The 22697-nt window shown below is 54.1% G+C and overlaps 1 protein-coding gene across 1 annotated transcript in view; it reads right to left on the reverse strand.

Moving 5' to 3' along the window:
* Nucleotides 1–22697, reverse strand: part of SULT2B1 (sulfotransferase family 2B member 1) — a 64497-nt gene that overhangs the window by 40141 nt on the left and 1659 nt on the right. The gene's annotated exons all lie outside the window — the stretch shown is intronic.

Raw genomic sequence — 22697 nt, forward strand, 5'->3', positions numbered from 1 at the left:
ATCCATCATCCCTCCATCCATTCATCTATCCATCATCCCTCCATCCATTCATCTCTCCACCCCCCAGCCATCCATCCATCATCCCTCCATCCATTCATCCATCCATCATCCCTCCATCCATTCATCCATCCATCATCCCTCCATCCGTTCATCTATCATCCCCAAACCATCCAACCATCCATCCTTCCAACTAATATCTGGGGGGTCCTCCTCTGCAGGACTTGGCCATGCATCCACAAACAAGAAAGGTAAATACACACGGCTTAGAGCTGCACCATCCAACACGAGAACCACCGTCCACACGTGGCTATTGAGCCCTAGAGAAGTGGCTTGTGTGACTGAGGAAGTGAACCTTTCCAGTTGTATTTAATTTTAATCAACCTGAAAAACAGAAACAACGTACAATACTTTCCTCTTAAATGCAACATTCATGCTTTAGTAAGATGACATTTCAATTTCAGCCTTGGGCACGGAGCATCGGAATTGAGACAAAATATGTAAAAGATCTCATAAGTAATTTTTATATTGATTACACGTTGAAGTGATGGTATTTTAGATACGTTGGATTCAATAACATTTATCCCTAAAATGAATCTCATTGATTTCTCTTCGCTTTTTATTGTTCTGTTCTTTTGTAAAATAAATTTTATTTATTTGGAGAGAGAGCTAGAGAGAACGAGCAGGGGAAGGGCAGAGAAAGAGAGAGAGAGAGAGAGAAAATCCTAAGCAGGTTCCGCGCTGTCAGCACAGAGCTCGAACTCACCGATGGTGAGATCATGACCGGAGCTGAAGTCCAAGAGTCGGCTGCTTAACAGACAGAGCCACCAGGTGCCCCTCTCTTCACTTTTTAGAAGAAGGTGGCCACGGGAAGGTTTAAAATGATGGGTGTGGCTAGCATACGGAGTCCGGCTGGCCTGGGGCAAATTCAGCCTGGTGGGTATGCTGCTCAAAGACGTGGGCCCCTTTGGGAGGTCAGGGATGGCTCCCCAGGGACGAGAATGTCACTGCAGGGGAGCGGCTCCCAGTGAACTACCGGGTGGAGGGCCTGGTGGGGCAAAGGCTTAGATGCTGGAGAGACGACAACGGGGAAACTATGTTCTTCATCCAAAGAGGGAGCATCTGAGGATAAGGGGGGCGTGTCTGGGCCCTGGAGTGGGAGCTGATACTTGTCCCCGGGGCTCAAGGGTGGCAGGGAGGGGGTGCCTGGGCGGCTCAGTCGGTTAAGCATCCCACTCTTGATTTCGGCTCAGGTCACTGATCTCAGGGATTCAGGAGTTCGAGCCCCAGTGGGGATCGGGATCTGCGCTGACAGGGCAGAGCCTGATTGGGATTCTCTCTCTCCCTCGCTCTCTGCCCCTCCCCCGCTTGCTCTCTATCTCTCTCAAAATAAAGAAAAATAAACTTAAAAAAAAAAAAAAAGGATAGCAGGGAGGGTGGGCCAGGCTGGTCGGTCAGGACGTGCCCTCTGCCCCGACAAGCCCCCAGGGAGAGGAACAGGTCATCTGTGTGTGCCACTGATCATCAGGGGGGGGGGGGGGGGGGGGTCTCCAGCTTCAGGCATCAGGGAAGGTCTCAAAGGTGCCCCCCTGTTCTGGGCCCCCCATATCGATTCCTTGGGGCTTCCCCAGGCCCCCACCAGGGCCCCAGGAAGCCCCAGGCTGTGCCATTTTGGTCTTGGAGCTCAGACCTGGGCAAAGGGAGGTCACTGGGTCACGAGGTCAGGTTGCCACAGAATCGGGGCCATTGTCACCTCCAGAGCCTGACCTTTCCATTAAAAGCCAGTAATTGCCAGGAATTCTGGGAGAGCTGGAGACCAGGCTGCTCAGAGGCTGGGTTCCCCAGAGAAGGTGGAGGCTGGGGGCAGGGCTCCCAAATCTGGGGAGTCACGAATAAAGAATCGGAATGAGGTGGGGAGGGGGACAGTGCAAGGGGCTGGGGGCCCACACTCTTGGGTCTGAGGGACGAGGGGCTGGGGGCCCCGATTCTTCCTACTGAGGGAGGAGGTGGGGGGGGGGACGGCCGGGACTCCTGTGACCTAGACAGAGACGAAACTAGGACAGCTGGACCTGGGGAAGGGATGGGCCATGGGCGAGGGATGCCCTGGTCCCCAGGGCTACGGAGGGCCCCTTTGGGAAGGAAACAAGACATCACACGGGGTGCGGTAGGAGGGCAGCTGACATCTCCAAGGCAGCCCGTGCCCCGCCCCCAAGCTTTCCCCTCTAATCAGTGGGTCCATCTCGGGGTGTGCGGCGTTGCAGAAACCTCCCTGGGTGCTCCCCACCCCGATTGCCCCATGGAGGAGCCCGCCCCGGGGCCGATACTGCAGGCCCCGCCCCCACCCCGCACGGCCACCCGGGCGCCCCGCCCACCTGCTCCTGGGGCTGCGCCGGGCGGGGTGGGGGCGGCCACACGTCATCTCCCCCGGGGGGAGGGCACGGCTGGGGACCCTAACTCGGCGTCCTGGAGCGGGCCAGAGACCCAGGAGCTGGGGCGTGGGGGCCCTGAGAAGCTGGGTCCTTACCAGCGGCCCCATCACAAAAGAAGGGGGGCGGGGGGGGGGAGGTGGGAAGGGGCACAGGTGTAGAGAGAGGAGGGATCCCGAGAGGTCAAGTCCGGTGGTGGCAATGGTGACAGATCACGGCTTGGGAGCCTGGACTCCTGGGTCTGAGGGAGGAGGCGCTTGGGAGCCTGGACCGAGGGAGGAGGCTCTAAGGTCCCCCGCCTCTGGGTCTGGGAGGAGGTTGGCATGGGGAGGTTAGGTGCCTGGGCCCTGGGGCTGGGACACACAGGGTCCCGCGAGCCTTCTGGGTGGATATGGGAGTGTGGGGTCCCCAGGGACCCGCGTCTTCCCGTCCTCCCAGGTGCTCCCAGCCACATCCTCACCTGTCCCCAGGGCTCTGCCCTGCCAAGATGCCAGGACCAGCCAAACCAGCTGTGCCAGTCGGGCATCCCTGTGCCCCCCCCCCTCCTTTCCCTGCAGTGGCTCAGGAAGACCTGAGCCCAGCCCGAGGGTGAGGGCAGTGAGTAGGTGGATGGGAGGCAGGGCTCCAGGAGGAGAACAGGATGCCCCCACTGCTGCATCATCCAGCCTGCCAGACTCGTCCTGTTCTTCCTACCATCACCCGCCCGCCTGGGGCAAGGGGAGGCGCCCCCACTTCCTTCTGTGGATGACACTTCCTCTTTGGCCCTGTCCCCCCAAACCTGCCCCACCAAACACCTCTCCTGCCCCTCCCGCTCCTGTGTTCCATTCATTCCTTCGGCAGCTCCTACGGAGCGCCTGTTCAGTGCCAAGCGCCGTTCCAGGCGCTGGGGAGGCCGCGGCGGTGGGCCCGCCCAATAATGACCCCGCACCCCGGTCCCGGCACAGACAGACGTGTGACCTCACGCGGCCAAAGGGGCTGTGCAGACCCGATCGAGCGAAGGGTCTTGAGATGGGGAGATGATCCTGGGTGTTTTAAAGTGAAAGGGGGAGGGGCGCCTGGGTGGCTCAGTCGGTTAAGCGTCCGACTTCGGCTCAGGTCATGATCTCACAGTTCGTGAGTTCAAGCCCCACGTCGGGCTCTGTGCCGACAGCTCAGAGCCTGGAGCCTGTTTCAGATTCTGTGTCCCCCTCTCTCTCTGCCCCTCACCTGCTCTCTCTCTCTTTCTCTCTCTCAAAAATAAATAAAAAACCTTAAAAATAGGAAACTATAGAAGTAGGCAAAGAGGATAGCAAACAGCTCAACCTTACATAAATGGAAAGGAGGGACAAGTACTAGGAAAAAAACAAGGCAGGCGAAGAGGCTAGAACATGAACTAGGGACTGTTGTAGGTGGGTGGTCCGGACCAGCCTCTCAGAGGAGGTGATATTTTGCAGAAGCCTGAAGGAGGTGAGGGAGGGAGCTGGGTGGATAGCTCAGGGAGAGCACCGCAGAGAGAACAGGCAGTGCAAAGGCCCTGTGGTAGGAGCGTGCCTGGGGCGGGCGAGGAAGGAACATGGGGAAGCCAGTGTGGTTGGAGCAGAGGGTTTGAGGGAGGGAGCTGGTGATCTACACTGTGCCTTCGTTGGCAATTGCAAAAAGACAACACCCCTTTCTCAAATGAATTTTTTTTAAGTATGTGTATATCGTCAACTTGCCTTCATCATGGTATGTGGTTGCCCTGCAGGGAGCTTTCCAGATAAACATGTGAAGACAGTGCCTCGGAGGAAAACGGGCAGGGTGAAGCACTGGGAGATCGGGACTGGGCCTTGAGTTGAATTGCAAACACGGGACTGGAACTCAGGAACCGCAAGATCATGACCTGAGCCGAAGTCGGACGCTTAACCGACTGAGCCACTCGGGCACCCCTCTTCTTTTTTTTTTTTTTTTTCAAGTTTATTTATTTCTTTTGAGAGGGACAGACACAGCGCAAGTCGGGGAGGGGCAGAGAGAGAGGGAGAGAGAGAGAATTCCAAGCAGGCTCTAGGCTGCCAGCACAGAGCCTGATGCGGGGCTCGAACTCACGAACCTGGGAGATCACGACCCGAGCGGAAACCAAGGGTCGGACGCTCAACCGACAGAGCCACCCAGGCACCCCTTGAATTGCAATTTTTTTTTTTTTTTTTTTTGGAATTGCAATTTTAAACCTAGGCGGTGGCATCTGAACGAGCCCTTGAAGGGGCTGAAGGAAGGAAAGGCAGAAGGCTCAGCAAGAACGGAAGCTCAGAGGCAGGAGCAGGCCGGTGGACAGGCAGGATGGCAGGGCGGTGGGAGCTGGGTGCCATCCCGGCTTTCCTCTGTGACCTGGCACTGATCTCGCACGCTGCCTCCCCTGACGTGGCCGGCTCTCTCGTGGCTCAGGGACATGCCTTGCACAATGCAAAGACACAACCAGGGACACTGTTAGTCATACCAAGAAACACACTCATAGTTTTGTTGTATTTGTCAAAGACTGACGTGGCCCTTACTCAATGCCCAGTTCGGTGCCAGGAGATCTATCCTCATGATGACCTTATAAGGCCTGCATTCCCATTATCCCCATTTTACAGATAAGGCAACTGGGGCACAGAGAGCTAATGGTGCTTGTCCAGCATGGATCTGAACTTGGCATCAGCTTGGCTTGAGGGAAAAAAGTTGTTTTTTAATTTTTGTTTATCTTATTTTATTTTTTTATTAAAATTTTTTTAATGTTTATTTATATTTTTGAGAGAGAGAGAGAGAGCGAGAGAGAGTGCAAGCGGGGGAGGGGCAGAGAGAGAGGGAGACACAGAATCCGAAGCAGGCTCCAGGCTCCGAGCGGTCAGCCCAGAGCCCGACGCGGGGCTCGAACCCAGGAACCTTGAGATCACGACCTGAGCCGAAGTCAGATGCTGTTTAACTGACTGAGCCACCCAGGTGCCCCTGTTTTCTAATTTTTTTTAAATTACCATTTTTTTTTAAAGTAATCTCTGTCCCCAGTGTGGGGCTCGAACTCACGACCCCGAGATCAAGAGTTGCGGGCTCTACCCACTATGCTGGCAGGTGCCCCTCAAGGAAAAAAGTTTTGCACGTTTCCTGGCCCACAATAAGAGCTGAATCAACAGTACCTTGGGGTCACAAGTTGTCACCCCAGCTGCCCATCAGAATCCCCTGGAAGGCTTTTAAAAGCCAGTCCCAGGGCACCTGGGTGGCTCAGTCAATTGAGCGTCCGACTCTTGATTTTGGCTCAGGTCACGATACCAGGGTTGCGGGATCGAGCCCTGCGTTGGGCTCGATGTTGAGCAAGGAGCCTGCTTGGGAGTCTCCCTCTCTCTCTCTCTCTCTCTCTCTCTCTCTCTCTCTCTCTCCTAAAAAAAAAAAAAAAAAAAGAAAATCCAGTCCCTAGATCAAGGGGGTCAGAAGCTGCGGGAGATGCTACTGGGAGCAGTGGGTGGAGGTTGAGATGTGCCTCAACGTCCCACAGTGCACAAGATGGCCCCACGACCGTCGTGTGATCCCAGGTGTCGGCAGGGCCCGGGCGAGAAGCCCTACTAGAGACACCCCTTCCAGTTTAAGGGAGACACGGAGGCGGGAGGGTAGTTCAAGCTACGGGAATCTTCAGAGAAGGAGGCGGATCCAGGGGGCGCCTTGGGGGGCTCCGTCGGTTAAGCATCTGACTTCCGCTCAGGTCATGATCTCCCGGTTCGTGGGTTCGAGCCCCGCGTCGGGCTCCGTGCCGACAGCTCCGAGCCTGGAACCTGCTTCGGATTCTGCGTCTCCCTCTCTCTCTGCCTCTCCCCCGCTCACGCTCTGTCTCTCTCTGTCTCTCAAAAATAAAGATAAACATAAAAAAAAAATTAGAAAAGAAAGAAAGAAAGAAAGAAATGGATCCAGAAGGTGGTCCGTCCCATTTGGGACAGTACCCCAGGCTCTCGGGCTCTTCAGCTCGGGGAACAGCAGAAGAGAAGGGCCACGCAGCTTATGCATTTCACAAAACTCTCTAAATTAAGGTTTTTGCATTTCACACTATGTAAATTTCACCCCGTTTGAAAAAAAGATGCGACTGTGGACCAACCCCGAACTCGAGGGAAGCCTATGCTTGTTGAAGGGTTGAGGTGAAATGTACTGATTTCTGCAACTCACTTTAAAAAAAAATTTTTTTAACGTTTTATTTATTTTTGAGACAGGGAGAGACAGAGCATGAACAGGGGAGGGTCAGAGAGAGGGAGACACAGAATCTGAAACAGGCTCCAGGCTCTGAGCTGTCAGCACAGAGCCCGATGCGGGGCTCGAACTCACTGACCGCGAGATCGTGACCTGAGCCGAAGTCGGCCGCTTAACCGACTGAGCCACCCAGGCGCCCCTGCAACTCACTTTTAAATGAATCAAAAGATTAGATGCATGCTGTGATATTGTGATCTATTGATTCATTCATTTAAGGAGGGGGGCAGACAGAGAGAGAGAGAGAGAGAGAGAATTTTCAGCAGGCTCCACGCTCCCTGACTTGGGGCTCGATCCCACAATCCTGGGATCATGACCTGAACTGAAATCAAGAGTCACACGCTCCCCTGACTGAGCCAGCCATCCTCTAGCGTGGGATTTATAATAAGAGATATTCACGGGGCGCCTCGCTGGCTCAGTCGGTGGGGCGTGCGACTCTTGATCTCAGAGTTGTGAGTCCGAGCCCCACGTTGGGTGTAGAGATTCCTAAAAAAAAATTAAAAACTTAAAAAAAAAAAAAAAAAAGGCATTTGTATTTGGTCCCTGTTCCTGGCACAGCTCCCAAAAGCCTTGGGATTCCCTAAGCAATACCGAAATGAAGGTGTTTCAATACTCATCATAAGCGGCTTTCGACCACACTTGAACAGATGCTAATGAAGTGACTTCCGGAAAGGGCCTAAGGATGGGGCATGGTTGCCGGGGAGATGGAGGGGAGGAACTTTCGTCCCACCTCCTCACCTCTGGGGAAGAGAGAGGGGCTGGAGGTGGAATCAGTGGCCAATGGTCACCAAGGAGTTCATCAATCATTCGTACGTAATGAAGCGTCCGTAAAACCCCCAAAGTTGGTGAACACATGGAGATTGGGGAGAGAATCTGGCCTCATGGAAAGGCCCGCACCCTTTCCCCAAGCCCGGCCCTACGCGTCTTTTCCATCTGCTGTTACTGAGTTATACCCTTTTATAAAAAACCGGCGACCTAGTAAGTAAAATGCTTCTCTGGGTTCCGTGAGCTGCCCTACGAAAATAATCCAGCGCAAGGAGGAGTCATTGGAACCTCCGATCAGCGAGTCAGACACGTAGGTGACATTGACCTGGACCGTTAGTGTCTGAAGTTGGGGGAGGGGCAGTCGGCCTTGCAGGACTGAGCCCTTAACCCGCGGGTTCTGACTGTCCAGGTAGATGGTGTCCGAATTGAAATTGGAATTGTATCAGAAGGTCGCATACCCACTAGAATAGCTATAATTTAAAACACCAAGTGCTGGCAAGGATCTGAGGCAATCAGAGCTCTCTTGTACCCCCGAGGGGGTACCAAGTGGTCCAGCAACATCGAAAAACAGATTGTCAGGGCGCCTGGGTGGCCTAGTTAAGCGACCGACTTAGGCTCAGGTCATGATCTCGCGGTTTGTGAGTTCGAGCCCCATGTCGGGCTCTGTGCTGACAGCTCAGAGCCTGGAGCCTGCTTCTGATTCTGTGTCTCCCTCTCTCTCTGCCCCTCCCCGCATTCATGCTCTGTCTCTCTCTGTCTCAAAAATAAATAAACGTTAAAAAAAAAATTTAAAAAAAAAAAGAAGAGGCTCTGCTTCTTTAGAAAAAAAAAAAAACTGACCAAGTTGCACGCTTTCCAGTGTGCACAGTTTATTGCACGCTAATTATACCTCAGTAAAGCTGTAAATCAATAAATGAAAACCAACTCATTGAGTTGTTTCAAATGACAGGTTTAGAACTGTGTACTTTAGAAGCTGAGCCATGTACTTTTTTATCGTCCGGGATTGTGTGGTTGTAGGTACCCGGTGCCTGAATCAACCTGACTTGCACAAAAAAGACCAACACACAAACTTGCAGCCAACAGAAAAGTCCTGGAAATCGAGTGCGCCCGGCACAGTGATGAAAGACGACTCTACTGTCTTACCAACTTCAAAGTTGCTAAGAGACTAGATCTTTACTGTTCCCATCACACACACACACACACACACACACACACACACACATATACACACGCGCGCGCGCGCGCAAAAGAAATGATAATAATGTGACGCGATAAAGCTATTAGCTAACGCAATGGTGGAAATCACATTGCAACATAAAAATGTAGCAAATCAACACGTGGGTCCGCCTTAAACTTACACAATGTAATGTAAATTACATGTCAATTGCATCTCGGCTTAAAAACTGGACGGATAGGGGCGCCTGGGTGGCGCAGTCAGTTAAGCGTCCGACTTCAGCCAGGTCACGATCTCGCGGTCCGTGAGTTCGAGCCCCGCGTGGGGCTCTGGGCTGATGGCTCGGAGCCTGGAGCCTGTTTCCGATTCTGTGTCTCCCTCTCTCTCTGCCCCTCCCCCGTTCATGCTCTGTCTCTCTCTGTCCCCCCAAAAAAATAAATAAAAAACGTTGAAAAAAAAATTAAAAAAAAAAAAACAAAAAACTGGACGGATAGATAGGTCATAAAGCAAACAGAGTGAAACATTCTATACTGAATCGAAGGGGGGGGTGTGGGGTGAGTATCCCTTTGATTTTTTCCGCATGTTTGAAATACTTTATATTAAAATGGGGGTGAGGACGCCTGGCTGGCTCAGTAGGTTAAAATATCCGACCCTTGATTTCTGCTCAGGTCATGATCTCACGGTCTGCGGGATCGACCCCTACATCGGGCTCCGCGCTGACACCTCGGGATTCTCTCTCTCCCTCTCTCTCTGCCGCTCCCCCACTCGCTCGGGCGTGCTCTCCCGTGCTCTCTCTCAAAATATATAAATAAACATGTAAGAAATGGGAGGAAGGGAAAGCTGTTTCTCCACCCATAACACTCTGACACCAAAGGTGTTGGGCGTCCCCCCTCCCCCACCCCCTGCACCAACCAATTCTCCATCTCTCTGGACACCAGCTGGGTGTCCAACCCTCCGATTCGATTCTGACACTAACTACCCAGAGTCACCGCGGACCCCACGGGTTAAGGGCTCAGTCCCACAAGACTGGCCCCCACTTCAGATGCCAGTCCCAGGTCCCGGGCTGTCGCCCGCACTTCTGCCCCACCAGGTATAAAGAGCGGGTTCCCTCGACCTCCTCCTCGGGTTGGGCAATTTGCTATGGCAGCTCGCAGAACTCAGGGAAACATTTTTCTTAGGTTTATCAGCTTACTGTAAAGGATTTTATAAAGGATACAGAGGAAGAGGAACACAGGGCAATGTCCAGAGGGTCCGGAGTGTGGGAGCTTCTGGGCTGTGAGGTTGGGATGTGCCACGCTCTCCCGGGGTGTGGATGCATGCATCAACCCAGAAGCTTCTCCACCAGCTGTGCTCAGGGTTCTGTGGAGGTTCTGCTACAGAGGCATGATTGGTTAAAGCATTGGCCACTGGTAATTAAGGTAGTTTGTCTTCCCGGAGATTGAAAGTTCCAGTCTTCTGCTCCCAGGGTTGTCTCCTCTGGCCTCCATCACTCGGGAAATCCCATGGGCTTTAGAAGCTATTATGTCAGGAAACGGGCCAAAGAGCAAATACATATTTCTTACAGCTCAGTCTCACAGCGGGACTTCCCAAGGGAGAAGAATCTAAAAAGATCAAGCAACCAGACATAACACGTGACCTTTGCTAAGCGCCTGGTTCATTTATTTATTTTCTTTCCTATTTCTTCTCTTTCTTTCTTTCTTTCTTTCTTCCTTTTAATGTTTATTTATTTTTGAGAGAGAAAGACACAGACAGAGCTCAAGTGGTGGTGGGGGGGGGGTGGGGGACAGAGAGAGAGGGAGACACAGAATCCAAAGCAGGCTCCAGGCTGTGAGCTGTCAGCACAGAACCCGACGTGGGGCTGGAACCCATGAACCGTGAACTCATGACCTGAGCCAAAGTATGACGCTTAACCAACTGAGCCACCCAGGCGCACCTCTCTCTCTCTCTCCCTCTCTCTCTCTCTCTCTCTCTCTCTTTTTTTAGAGAAAACTCTAGGCGCCTGGGTGGCTCAGTCAGTTAAGGGTTGACTCTTGATTTCTGCTCAGGACATGACATCACAGTTTTGTGGCTTTGAACCCCGCATTGGACTCTGTGCTGACAGCTCAGAGCCTGCTTTGGATTCTGTGCCTTTCTCTCTGTCTGCCCCTTCCCCTCCCCAAAGATAAATAAGTAAGCATTAAAAAAAAAAAAATCTCTACTCCCGACATGGGGCTGGAACTCACGATACCGAAATGAAGAAAGCCAGGCACCCCTGGGGTCCTGGTTCAAACACTGGGACACTTGAATATGAAGCAGGAACTCAATGTTAAGGAACTACTATGCTGCTTTGTGGGTACCCCGGGGGCGGGGGTGGGGCTGTCTTTGTGTTTTAGGGTCACACATGGAAGTATTGAGGGGGTGAGACGTCATCGTCTGGGGTTTGCTTTAAGACACCTCAGCACTCAGGCTACGATAATGCAGGATTTCATAAGTCACGTTGACTGGGAGAAGCCAGGTGCCAAAGAGCACACACTGTGTGATTCCATTTATAGAAAGTTCTAGAAGGAGTGGGGCGTCTGGGTGGCTCAGTCAGTTGAACGTCTGGCTTCGGCTCAGGTCACGATCCTGTGGTTCGTGAGTTCAAGCCCCGAATCGGGCTCTCTGTCAGCACAGAGGCTTCTTCGGATCCTTCTTCCCCCCCGACTCTCTCTGCCCTTCCCCTGCTTGTGCTCTCTCTCTCTCAAACACACACACACACACACACACACACACACACACACACACATATAATTGGGGGGAGGTGGCAGTGCCCAGGGACGGGGATTCCAGGCAAACCCGTGGAGAGGCACCAGGTTTGGTCAAGGGACGGAAGCAGGTGCAGCAGGAAGCCTGAACCACAGTCTCTACTGGGGGTTTTTGCAGGCAGGCCCGTCTAGGATGGGCTGGTTCCTATCACTCCGGTGGGCTTTGGGGTCCAGGGGTGGTCTCTAGCCCCCTGGTACGGTCCCCCTGGGTGATTTGGGGCATGGGCAACAGTGGTTCGGTATGAGGGGTGGATAAATAGGGGTATCTGGGGGGCTACGGGCTCGGGATTGGTTGGTTCGCATCCCAAAGGCGAGCTAGTAGGCACATTGTCGTCTTTAAGGATCAGCTAGCTCGGACGGGGGACGGTCTCCCCTGGTCTGTAAGGCACCCCAAAATGTCAACCAGTCACGAGACGCAGGAAAACGTTTCGACGATTAATACGCCTGTACGTGTGGTGGCTCGCGTTGCCAAAGGGACTTCGCGGGTGTCATTGAATTAAGGATCTTGAGATGGGGCGATTATCCTGGATTCTCCAGAGGGGTGGGCCCAACACGATCACAAGGGTCCCTGTGAGAGGGAGGCACAGGGCGATCTGACACGCACAGAGGAGGACGTGGCGTAGTGAAGAGGGAGGCAGAGACTGGAGTGACGTGGACGGACAAAGACGTAGACCCTTCCCTGGGGTCTCCAGGAGGAACCGGCCTGCCTTGATTTAACCCCGTAACACTCGTTTCTGACTTCCGGCCTCCAGAAAACAGCGCTTGTGCGTGTTTCGTGTTCAGTTATTTATTTTGAGCGAGAGCGAGAGCGAGGTTGAGATTCCCAGGCGGGCTCCGCGCTTTCAGCGCAGAGCCCCGCTCGGGGCGCGAACTGAAGGACTGAGAGATGGTGCCCTGAGCCCAAACCAAGAGTCAGATGCTCGGCCACCCAGGTGCCTGGGATAAGTGTGCGTTTTCAGTCACGGGGGTCTGTGGTGCTTTGTTGTAGCAGCTGTAGGAAACTAACACGGTCTATTTCAGGGTTGAAAGAGAAATGGGGAACCGGCCAGGGAGCCGTGTTTGGGATGGGGCAGAGCAAGGTTAACTGTGATGCTCCCAGCCTCTGGCATCAGGGGCCCTGTCATCTGCACTGGGGTCAAGGGGCTCACAGCCTCTTCCTGTGTAAAGTCACTGGCAGGATGGGGGGAACAGGGCATCTGTGACCTGTATCCCCTTCCTCAGACTGGAGCAGGGGCCGGGGGGGGGGGGGGAGGTGAGAATCTGGACAACCAGGCCAGGTCACCCTTAACACACTGGGGACTCACCAGAGGGGGATACAGGCATTTTTTTTTACCCCCATCGGACCAGAGGACAGGTGGACACCAGCCCTCTTCCTTCGGAATTTCTGCCTCTCCGGATCTCCCTAGAGAAGCCCATGAACGTGAACCCAAGGCAGGACCGGCAAGGATGCCCATCGCCGTGTTGTTATCACGGCAAGGGAATTGACCACGACCCGGGGGCCGCCGGGAAGAAAAGAATTAAATGAGCCCGGACTTTGCGAACGAATGGGGGCCCTGCCTGGGGCTCAAGTTGCAAGAATGGGGGCCCTGCCTGTGGCTCAAGTTGCAAACCGGTTCCAGCGACAGACTCAGCCCTTGGAGGCGTGTAAACTGACAATGGGACGAGACGTTAGGGAACAACTCATACAGCGCCGTGTGCAACGCTTAGGTGAAAACACTCTACAGAACCATATATTTAAAAAAATTTTTTTTTAATTTTTTGAATGTTTATTTATTTTTGAGAGAGAGAGAGAGAGAGACAGAGCATGAGCAGGGGAGAGTCAGAGAGAGGGAGACACAGAATCTGAAACAGGCTCCAGGCTCTGAGCTGTCAGCACAGAGCCCGACGCGGGGCTCCAACTCACGGACCGCGAGATCGTGACCTGAGCCGAAGTCAGATGCTTCATCAGACCAGTGAAACATCATCGACACTCACACTTCTTTCTTCCTTTATGCTGAATGTACGATAAACCCTCACCTTCCGAGTCCTGCATTCAGACTGTAGGCTCTGTCTTCAGCGGATGCGCACGCACGAGCACAGAGCCAGAAGGTGACCTGGGGACGCCTGGATGGATGTATAAATGGCACCAAGATCCCCGGGAACAGAACACTGTGGTCCTCCAGAGGCTGTCAGAGATGTGCCATCAGCCAGCGGGGAACATTTCAGCCGCAGCTTTGAAAGCTAGGTCGAGTGTCACAGACAAACAGTTACTCAGTCATTTTAATTGTTTTCAAGCCGGTTCCACACTCAGCGTGGGGCTTGAACTCACGGCCCCAAGATCGCCGGCTGAGCCAGCCAGGTGCCCCTGACATTTAGTTACTTTAGTTTAGTTTAGTTTGACTTATTTATTTTGAGAGAGAGAAAGCGCAAGTCGGGGAGGGGCTGGGAGGGAGGGAGGGAGAGAGAGAATCCCAAGCAGGCCCCGCACCGTCGGCACAGAGCCCCACACGGGGCTCGAACTCACGAACCGCGAGATCATGACCTGAGCCGAAGTCGGACACTCGACCGACTGAGCCCCCCGCCCCTCCCCGGCGCCCCAACATTCAGCTATTTGAAACCCTTGTGATAGGAGTCCCAGATTGCAACAGACAACCTCCAAGGACGCCCCCAATGATAAGTAAGTGACTGGGTGTCAGGTCTAGGGCACTAGCAAGCCCACCTAAGCGTCATCAGCCCCCACTCAACTATTTATTATTATTATTTTAGTTTTTATTTTTGAGAGAGAGAGAGAGTGGGGGAGGAGCAGAGAAAGAGGGAGACCCAGAAGCAGGCTCTAGTCTCTGAGCCGTCAGCACAGAGCCCGACGTGGGGCTCGAGCGCACAAGCCGGGAGATCGTGACCGGAGCCGAAGTCGGACAGTCAACCGACTAAGCCACCCAGGCGCCCCTAAATGCGCAGGATTGTAAAAGAAACCAACCAATAAGACGGCTATCAAACTATTTAAAAGATGCGGTCTCCACTAACATGCGAGGTAACAAGAACCGGCAGCAACTCTAAATTTCAAACTGGTGAAGAGGGTCAACAGTGTTTCAAATATCGGTGGCAGCTGGGATGTGATTTGGAAACATCTGTGATTTCTCCTCGCTGGAAGAACGGATTCCTGAATCAACAAAGTCAAGGTTATCGCCAGTGCTGCTGTGACCCGTCCCCTACATCCATTAATTGTACGAGTTATCTGTCCCGTGACAAAACACTGCAAAACTCAGTGGCTCAAGACAATAGCAGTTACTGAGTTTGCTCCTGAGTTTGCAATTTGGGCGGGGCTCCTTCGGTGGAGACAGCTCAGCCTTGAACCCTGGGGCAAGTCCTCTGGGAACTGGGGGTGGGGGTGGGGGGTGGGGGGGATCCCCCCTTTGAAGACGGCTCCCTCACTTGGCCGGCAAGTTGGTGCTGGCTGTTGGCTGGCCAACTCAGCTGGGGGTGGAGGTTGGGGGTCCTCACGTCCTCTCCGGGCCCGGCCTTCCTCATGGATTCTTGGGCTTCCTCCCGGCATGGAGGCTGAATTCTAAGCGAGTCCGTCCCCAGAGAGCAAGGCGGAAGCACACGGCGTCCTTCGTGGAGTCTCAGCACTCACATGGCTTCGCTTGCTCCCAGCCCTATTGTCTGAGGTCGTCACCCAGGTTCAAGGGGGTAGGACACAGCTTTCATCTCCCCGTGGGGAAAAGCATGTGAAATGGGAGGTGCTGGGGAGGTCATCTTTGGGACATATGATCTACCGCCCAAATCGGGCAAAATGCTAGATTTCAGTGGGAGGTCACTGCCAAGAAGGACGTGATTCTTTTTTCTTACCCAAGGTCAGGGGCTCCATGAATTTGATCTACGAGCCTGTCCTGGGTCCCTGGACCCCACGCTAAGAACCCCTGAGCCAGAGTTAGGTGACTTCGGGCCGACAACTTCTAGGAGGGCGGTTGAGGCATGATCTTATAAACATCAGCTCTAGAGAAGGTTGTTCCTTTGTTCAACAAATATTTATCGAGCTGACTGACAGCTAGGAGCCTGGGGCCTGCTTCAGATTCTGTGTCTCCCTCTCTCTGCCCCTCCCCTGCTTGCACTTGGTCTCTCTCTCTCTCTCTCTCTCTCTCTCTCAAAAATAAATTAACAGTAAAAAAATTAAAAAGATCTCTCATGATTGGCCTCCCTTAAAATACAGAGACTTCGTATTGTTACCAACGTCAACTCTCTCCTGCCTTAGTCATAGAACTCCAATTTTATCGGAGACAGAAATATGCCCACTTAAAAAGACAGCCTTCCCCAGCCTCCCTTGCAACCGGTGGTCAATGAGATATAAGCGAAAGCTGCAGGGCAGAACTTCTGCGCAAAGTCCTTGAGAAGGACACGGACGGCTGGCATGTTCCCTTTTGCCCTGCTCTCTCCCAACACCACCGCCTCCTTCCTCCCGCCTGGAATATGGGCGTGAAGGTTGGCGCTGCAGCAGCCATCTTGGACCACGAAGCAACCTTGACGATGGCAGCCTCATCCATAAGGTTGGTGCAGAAAGTTGGAAGAAGCTGGTCCTGGTGGCTCTGTGGACTCCCCCGTATCATCTCCAGACGGCTGCTTTCCAGACTTCTTTAATCTGAGTGAGATAGAAGCACCCATCTTACTTAAGCCGGTGCTACTTCTGGACTAACAGGAGCTACACAATTCCTAACCAATGCACCTGTCGCACTGTCCCATTTGATGTACCAATACTTTCTTCCTGTAAAGGTTCCAGAGATCTGTTGTACAACATAGTGCCTACAGTCGACACTACGGTACTGTGGGGCGCCTGGGGGGCTTAGCTGGGGAAGCGTTCGACTCTTTGTTTCGACTCAGGTCGTGATCTCACGGTTCCTGAGTTCAAGCCCCGCGTCAGGCTCCGCGCTGACAGTGCGGAGCCTGCTTGGGATTCTTGCCCTCCCTCTCTCTCTCTCTGCGCCCCTCCCCTGTGCTCGCTCTCTCTCAAAATAAATAAATAAATTCAAAAGGTAAATCCATACAATTTCAAAACAATACGGTCTTGTGGACTTAGGACTTTGATCGCGGGGCACCTGGGTGGCTCAGTAGGTTAAGTTAACCGGCTTCGACCCACGAACCGCGAGATCATGACCTGAGCCACAGTCGGATGCCTAACTGACTGAGCCACCCAGGTGCCCCTGGCCTTCCAAGGCTAAAACGGAGGAGCAGGCTGTATGCCCCGACCCTGGTCACCCCGGTCAAGGGCCCCTCCCCGTCCCATAGATGCTCAGCTCCTTGGCTCGGCAGAGAAGACTTTCTGGGAAACTCGCCCCTGGACCCCTTGGGCCCTTCTCCCCTGTCACCCCAGCCTCACCCCTCCGGTCACTACCCACACGATTCCTGAGTGCCCGCTGTGCACAGGCGCCAGGGAGAGAGCCGGAAACAAGATAAGCCAAGGGCCTGCCCTAATGGGCCGCCTAAAGTCAGGCAGAGCTAAACACAGTGAAGAAATGGGCTAAGGGCCGGGGGAAGGCGAGAATTGGGTCTGCAGCTTTGGTGGCCTGGGAAGGGCACATGTGGGCGGAGGCCTGATTGGAGCAAGGAGGTCAGCCAGGTGGAGATATAGGAAAAGGGCATTCCCTAGAGGAAAAGAGCCCGTGCAAGGGCCCTGGGGCAGTCTCCTACTTACACTGTGTGATTCAAGGAATAAGAATGACACCTGTGTGGCCGGAGGTGGGTGAGGGAGGGGAAGAGGGCCAGAGACGAGGGCAGAGAAATATTTAAAGGCAGGCCATTTAGGGCCTTGTGGGCCATGGGAAGGAGCCAAAGGGCTTTTACTCTGAGTGGGATGGGAGCCACGGAAGAACTGGGAACAGAGGGGGATGTGAGCTTGGGCGTTGGCAGGCTTTCCTGGCTGCCGTGGCAAGAAGAGACTGCGTGTTTGTGTGGTGGGGGGGGGGGGAGGAGGGAGGGAAGGCTACTGTAATAGTCCGAGCAAACTGTTGCTGGTGGGGGCAGAGACGGTGAGAGGTGGTCAGGCTCTGGGAATTTTTTTTTTTATGTTTATTTATTCTTTGAGAAAGAGAGAGAGAGAGAGAGAGAGCATGAGCAAGGGAGGGGGCAGAGAGAAGGAGACACAGAATCCGGAGCAGGTTCCAGACTCCGAGCTGTCAGCACAGAGCCCGACGCGGGGCTCGAACTCACGGACCGCGAGGTCATGACCTGAGCCGAAGTCGGCCGCCCAACCAACCGACCGAGCCACCCAGGCGCCCCTCTGGGAATCTTTTGAAAGCACAGCCAGCTGACAGATCAGGTGTGGGGGTGTGAGAAAAGACAGGACTTGACAAGGACTATGAGGCTTTGGGTGCAAGCCACTGACACGGGGAGGCAGTGGGTGGGGCGGGTCGATGTCTCCCGAACGTCCCAAGCTGTCTCACACCTCCGGGCCTTTGTGTGCCCCCTCCCCCTGGCCTGGAATGCCCTCCCTTCTGCACTCCCCACCCCCACCCTCAGCCTCACCCCTGCTTCTGTTACAGCTGAGCTCAAATGCCAACCTCTCCTGAAGCTTCTCTTTAAGACTCTGGCTCAGCACCGAGTGAGGTGACTGGGGAGGGGCCGTGGCCTTAATCCAGCAGCAAAGGCATCAACAGGAAATGACCTTGAATTCTTTTCTTCCTTCAGCAGATATGTACTGGGCCAGAAACTCTGGCAGGCACTGGGAAAAGAGCAGGGAACAGGAGAGACAGATCCCTGCCCTCATGGGGGCTCTACGGGGAGAGAAGACACTAACCGAAGTAAAGAAGGGAAAGATCTAGTGTGTCACATGGTGATGGAGAAAACAGAGGGATTCCGTGTGTGAGGTGGGGGTGGGGGGGATGCAGTTAGTCATAAGGTAATCAGGGAGGGCTTCGCTGAGGAGGTGACATTGGAGCGTAAACCGAAAGGCGGTGAGGGAGGAGACAAATGGATACAGAGGAAGCGAGGGCGGCAAGTGCAAAGGCCCTGTGGTAGGACTGAGCTTAGGACGTGGAAGGAACCTGGAAGTTTGTATGGCCAGAGCACATGAGTAGGGGAGGCAGAGAGAGTAGGAGCGGAGGTTCAGAGGGAATGGAGGGGGCTGGGACAGCCTTCAGGGCGTTGAGGGCCACTTTGACCCTGAGTGAGTGGGAGTCACGGAAGAGTTCTGAGCAGAGGAGGGACGGGATCTGATTCAAGTTTCAGCAGGATCACCAGAATCCCAGCAATAAAAATGGACGTCTGTCGAGCTGTTCCCATTAATCAAGAAACGTGGGAACAGCTTTGCACAAATGATGTCGGCGGAAGACCCACCGGTCTGTCCAGCTGTTCGACGCCCCCCGCTCCCCGCCCGCCGTGAGCATTCTAGACGCTTCCCTCTCCCTCAGCCCCCGTGCCCAAGCCATCACCAACATCGCTACAGTCGCCTGCCCAAACAATTTTAAATGTTTCTTTATTTGTATCTAGAGAGAGAGAGAGAGAAAGAGGGCACAAGCAGGGGAGGGGCGGAGGGAAAGAGAAAATCTCAAGCAGGCCCCACGGGCTCGACCTCGCGACCCCGGGACCACGACCCGAGCCGAAATTAAGGGTGGGGCGCTCAACCCACCGGGCCACCCAGGCGCTCCCGGACCCCACCGTTCAAAGGCGCTACTGAGAACTCAGACGCCACACAATTGGCCCAGTTGAATCGTACAAGTCAGTGTTTTGTGAGTAATTCACCGGGCTGTGTAAACACCACCAGAATCCATCGGAGCGCATTTGCATCACCCCCCCCCCCCCCCCCCCCCGTGAGAAATCCCTGATCTCTCCCCCCCCCCAACCCCGCCCCCCAGCCCATCCCAAGGCAACCACTCATTTACTTTCTCTCTGGCCTCTTCAGGACCTTTCCTGCAAAGGGAGTCCCACAATATGCGGCCCTTTGGGTCTGGCCCCTTGCCCTCAGCACCGCGTTTTCAATGTTCATTCGTGTTCTCAGCGCCCGTCGCTAATCCACTCCCCTTTGTGTGGCCGAATAATCCTCCATTGTCTGGATCTGTCACACTTTGTTCCTCCCCGGTCCTCCGCGGGCTGGCGGACATTTGGGTGGCTCCCACATTTGGGCTGTTCTGGACAATGCTGCTGGGAACGTTCGGGAACAGGTGTTTGGGTGGACAGGTGCCAGTCCTCACCTAGGGGTCATTACCTAGCAGCGGGACGGCCGGAGGGATTCTGTTTTCACTCCGGAGGAACCGTCAGACGGTCCTCGGAGGCGGCTGCGCGGTTCCCCCCAGCCCGGGGAGGTGGGGGGAGGAGGGGGAGGGCCCCGATGTCTCCGCATCGTCGCGGACGCTGGTGGTTGTCCTCAAGCCCCTTGCCCCTCTGCACTCCCAGCGCCGGTAGCGCGCGAAGCACCTGCCCCTTGACGTCCCCCGGTCCCCCCGGGGTTCCCGGTTTCCACCCTGTCTTTCCCCCGCGCCACCGGCAGGGGGAGCCCGTTAGCCCTCCCCCTCCTCCCCCACCAGGTCAGATCCCGTCCCTCCTCCTCTCAGAACTCTTCCATAACTCCTCGCTGGCTGAGGATAAACCCAGACTCCTCGCCGTGCACACTCCTCTGACATGACTCCCGTCCCCACTTCCCTACCCACTCAGGCCCAGCCGCCTTTCACTTCTCATGCCCCAAGGACTCTCCAGCCTCACAGCCACCCTCCGTGCTATTCCCTCTTTGCCCTGCTCTCTTCCTACCTCTTTCTTTTCCCTCTCCGGCCCGGACTTCACTGTCACCTTCCTAGAAAAGCCTCCGCTGACTCCTTCCCAGCCTGGATCGCACCCCCTCATCCTCACCCTCAACGCATTCAGCACCGTTTGGACTTGCTAGGCCATCTGAGTGACCGTTTGCCCCGTGGCCACCGCCACCCAGGGTGGGTTTCCACGAGGATGGGCGGGCATCAGTGACTGGCCCGCGAGGAGAACAAACTAAATATTTTTATACCCTCCTCCTACCTTCCTCTCTGCATGTACGGTTCCCTCTGCCCAAACACACCGTTCCCTCTACCTGAGGCCTCTACGGGGCCTCAGTTTCATGTGACTTTCTCTCAGGGAGTATCTATCTCAAAGGTTTATTTCTTCGAATGTTTCATTATGTATTTGGAGGGGGGGGGAGGGGCAGAGAGAGAGAGAGAGAGAGGAAGAGAGAGAGAGAAGCCGAAGCAGGCTCTGCGCTGCCACATCTCGATCTCACGACCACGAGATCACGACCTGAGCCGAAATCAAGAGTCTGACGCTTAACCAACTGAGCCACCCAGGCGCCCCTCTCAGAGACTATTTCGATTCTTACCGGGTTCTCTCTTGTTTCCGTTTTTACTGTGACACAGCGAATGAATGAATGAATGAATGGAATGACTGAATGCTTTTATTGTGACTAGGACATACACATAGACACAAACAGAGCTCACAAGCCTCTTGCTCTTAAAATTATGAAGGACCCAAAGGGCTGTTAGCTAGGTGGGTTATATCTATCAATATTTACCATATTAGAAGTTAAAAACAATAGGGGAGTCAGTTGAGCGTGGACTTGGGCTCAGATCACGATCTCAGGGTTTGTGAGTTCGAGCCCTGCACTGGGCTTTCTGCTGTCAGCACAGAGCTTGCTTAGGATTCTCTGTCTCCCTCTCTCTCTGCCTCTCCCCCGGTTTGATCTCTCTCTCTCTCTCTCTCAAAAATAAATAAACTTAAAAAAAAGAAATTAAAACCGATAAGTGATTTAAATGGAGTATTATTGCATTTTAAAATAACAATAACAGAGGCGCCTGGGTGGTTCGGTCAGCTAAACATCCAACTTCAGCTCAGGTCATGATCTCGAGGTTCATGAGTTCAAGTCCTACTTCCGGCTCTGTGCTGACAGCTCAGAGCCTGGAGCCTCCTTCGGATTCTGTGTGTGTGTGTGTCTCTCTCTCTCTCCCCCCCCCCCCCCCCCCCCCCCCCCCCCATGCTCTGTCTCTCTCTCAAAAATAAATGAACATTAAAAAAATTCTTTTAAAGAACAATAACAATGATCAACCCTTTGCAGTTACCACGTAAACCCATGTTAATAAAAATAGTAACTTTTCCACACAAACAAAAGCATGAGTGAGAAGAGCGGCACTGTTTTGACCATCCTGCAGACATCTGTAATGTCTGGCTCAACAGAAGACTCGTCCCTTGCATTTAGTCACGATATTGCACACCGTGTGGCTTCTGGAAAACTCCGGCGCACACTCACGAAGGATTGAGCGAGAAAGGCAGGCAATGTGTCAGTGTCAGGGTGAAAATAATTTGGGGGACGGCCGGCTGGCTCAGCCGGTAGAGCACGCGCCTCTTGGTCACGGGGTTATGGGTTCGAGCCCCACGTTGGGTGTAGAGCTTACCTAAAAAAATAAACTTAAAAAAAGAAAGGAAGGAAGGAAAGAATTTTGAACTCTCCGGTCCCCTGACAGGGTCTCGGGGACCCCGAAGCACCCTTTGAGACCTGTTGGCCTGCTGGTCCGTGGTTTTGACATCAATAAACCTCCCAAAGCAGAAACTTGGATCTTCAGTTTGGAGGCAGAATTCGACCTAAACAGACACACAATCTTAAATTACTTCTCCCTGGTAATGGCACCGTCCGTAGATTTCACCACGGAAAGACGAAAGTGAGGGCAGCCAGACTACCCCAACAGTGTGTGGATTCCCGCGGCCTTATTAAAATCTAAAAATTCCCAAATCCAGGATCACCTGGCCCCGGGGCTTCAGGTGTGGGATCCGTCAGAAATAGAAGTTCCGTGCATGGATGTTCCCCCCCCCCCCCAACCCCCCAGCCTGGAAAACTCTAGCGGAACTTCCGGAAGCCCCTGTGCCAAGCCCCCTCTGCAGGGCTGGGAACGGGTCTGACTTGCTCCTTGCTTGCAAGCCCGAATTCTGGCGTAGGGCCTGGCTCTGTACCCAGTAGGCATTTAATAAATGTTTGCTGGGTGAACAAAACAACACATATGGAGCCAGGGACAGGGTTGGGACGGCAGCCCCGTCTGTGCCGCTCCCTAGGACTCAAGAACCCTGTCCTCGTCGTTCCCAAAGACCCAGGCAGCGGACCGCCGGCTCCCGCTACGGCTTCCTCTCCGGGAGGCGATTAACCCGAGCCGCCCTTCTGGATGAAACCGGAACTACACTTCCCACAAGCCTCGCGGCTGGGACTACGCTTCCCATAAGCCTCTGCTCTCGCCAGGTTCTGTGCCCTTCAGCCACCGGGGCAGTTAATTGCCTCTTTTTAGAGCTTCCCCACCCCCCTCCCCCCCCAGCGCCCAATGTCGTTCTCTCTCCCCGCGTAATGATTAGTTCACCGTCCAGCCGTGGTTC

Source organism: Panthera uncia (genome assembly GCF_023721935.1).
Source record: "Panthera uncia isolate 11264 chromosome E2 unlocalized genomic scaffold, Puncia_PCG_1.0 HiC_scaffold_19, whole genome shotgun sequence".
Taxonomy (NCBI): Eukaryota; Metazoa; Chordata; class Mammalia; order Carnivora; family Felidae; genus Panthera; species Panthera uncia.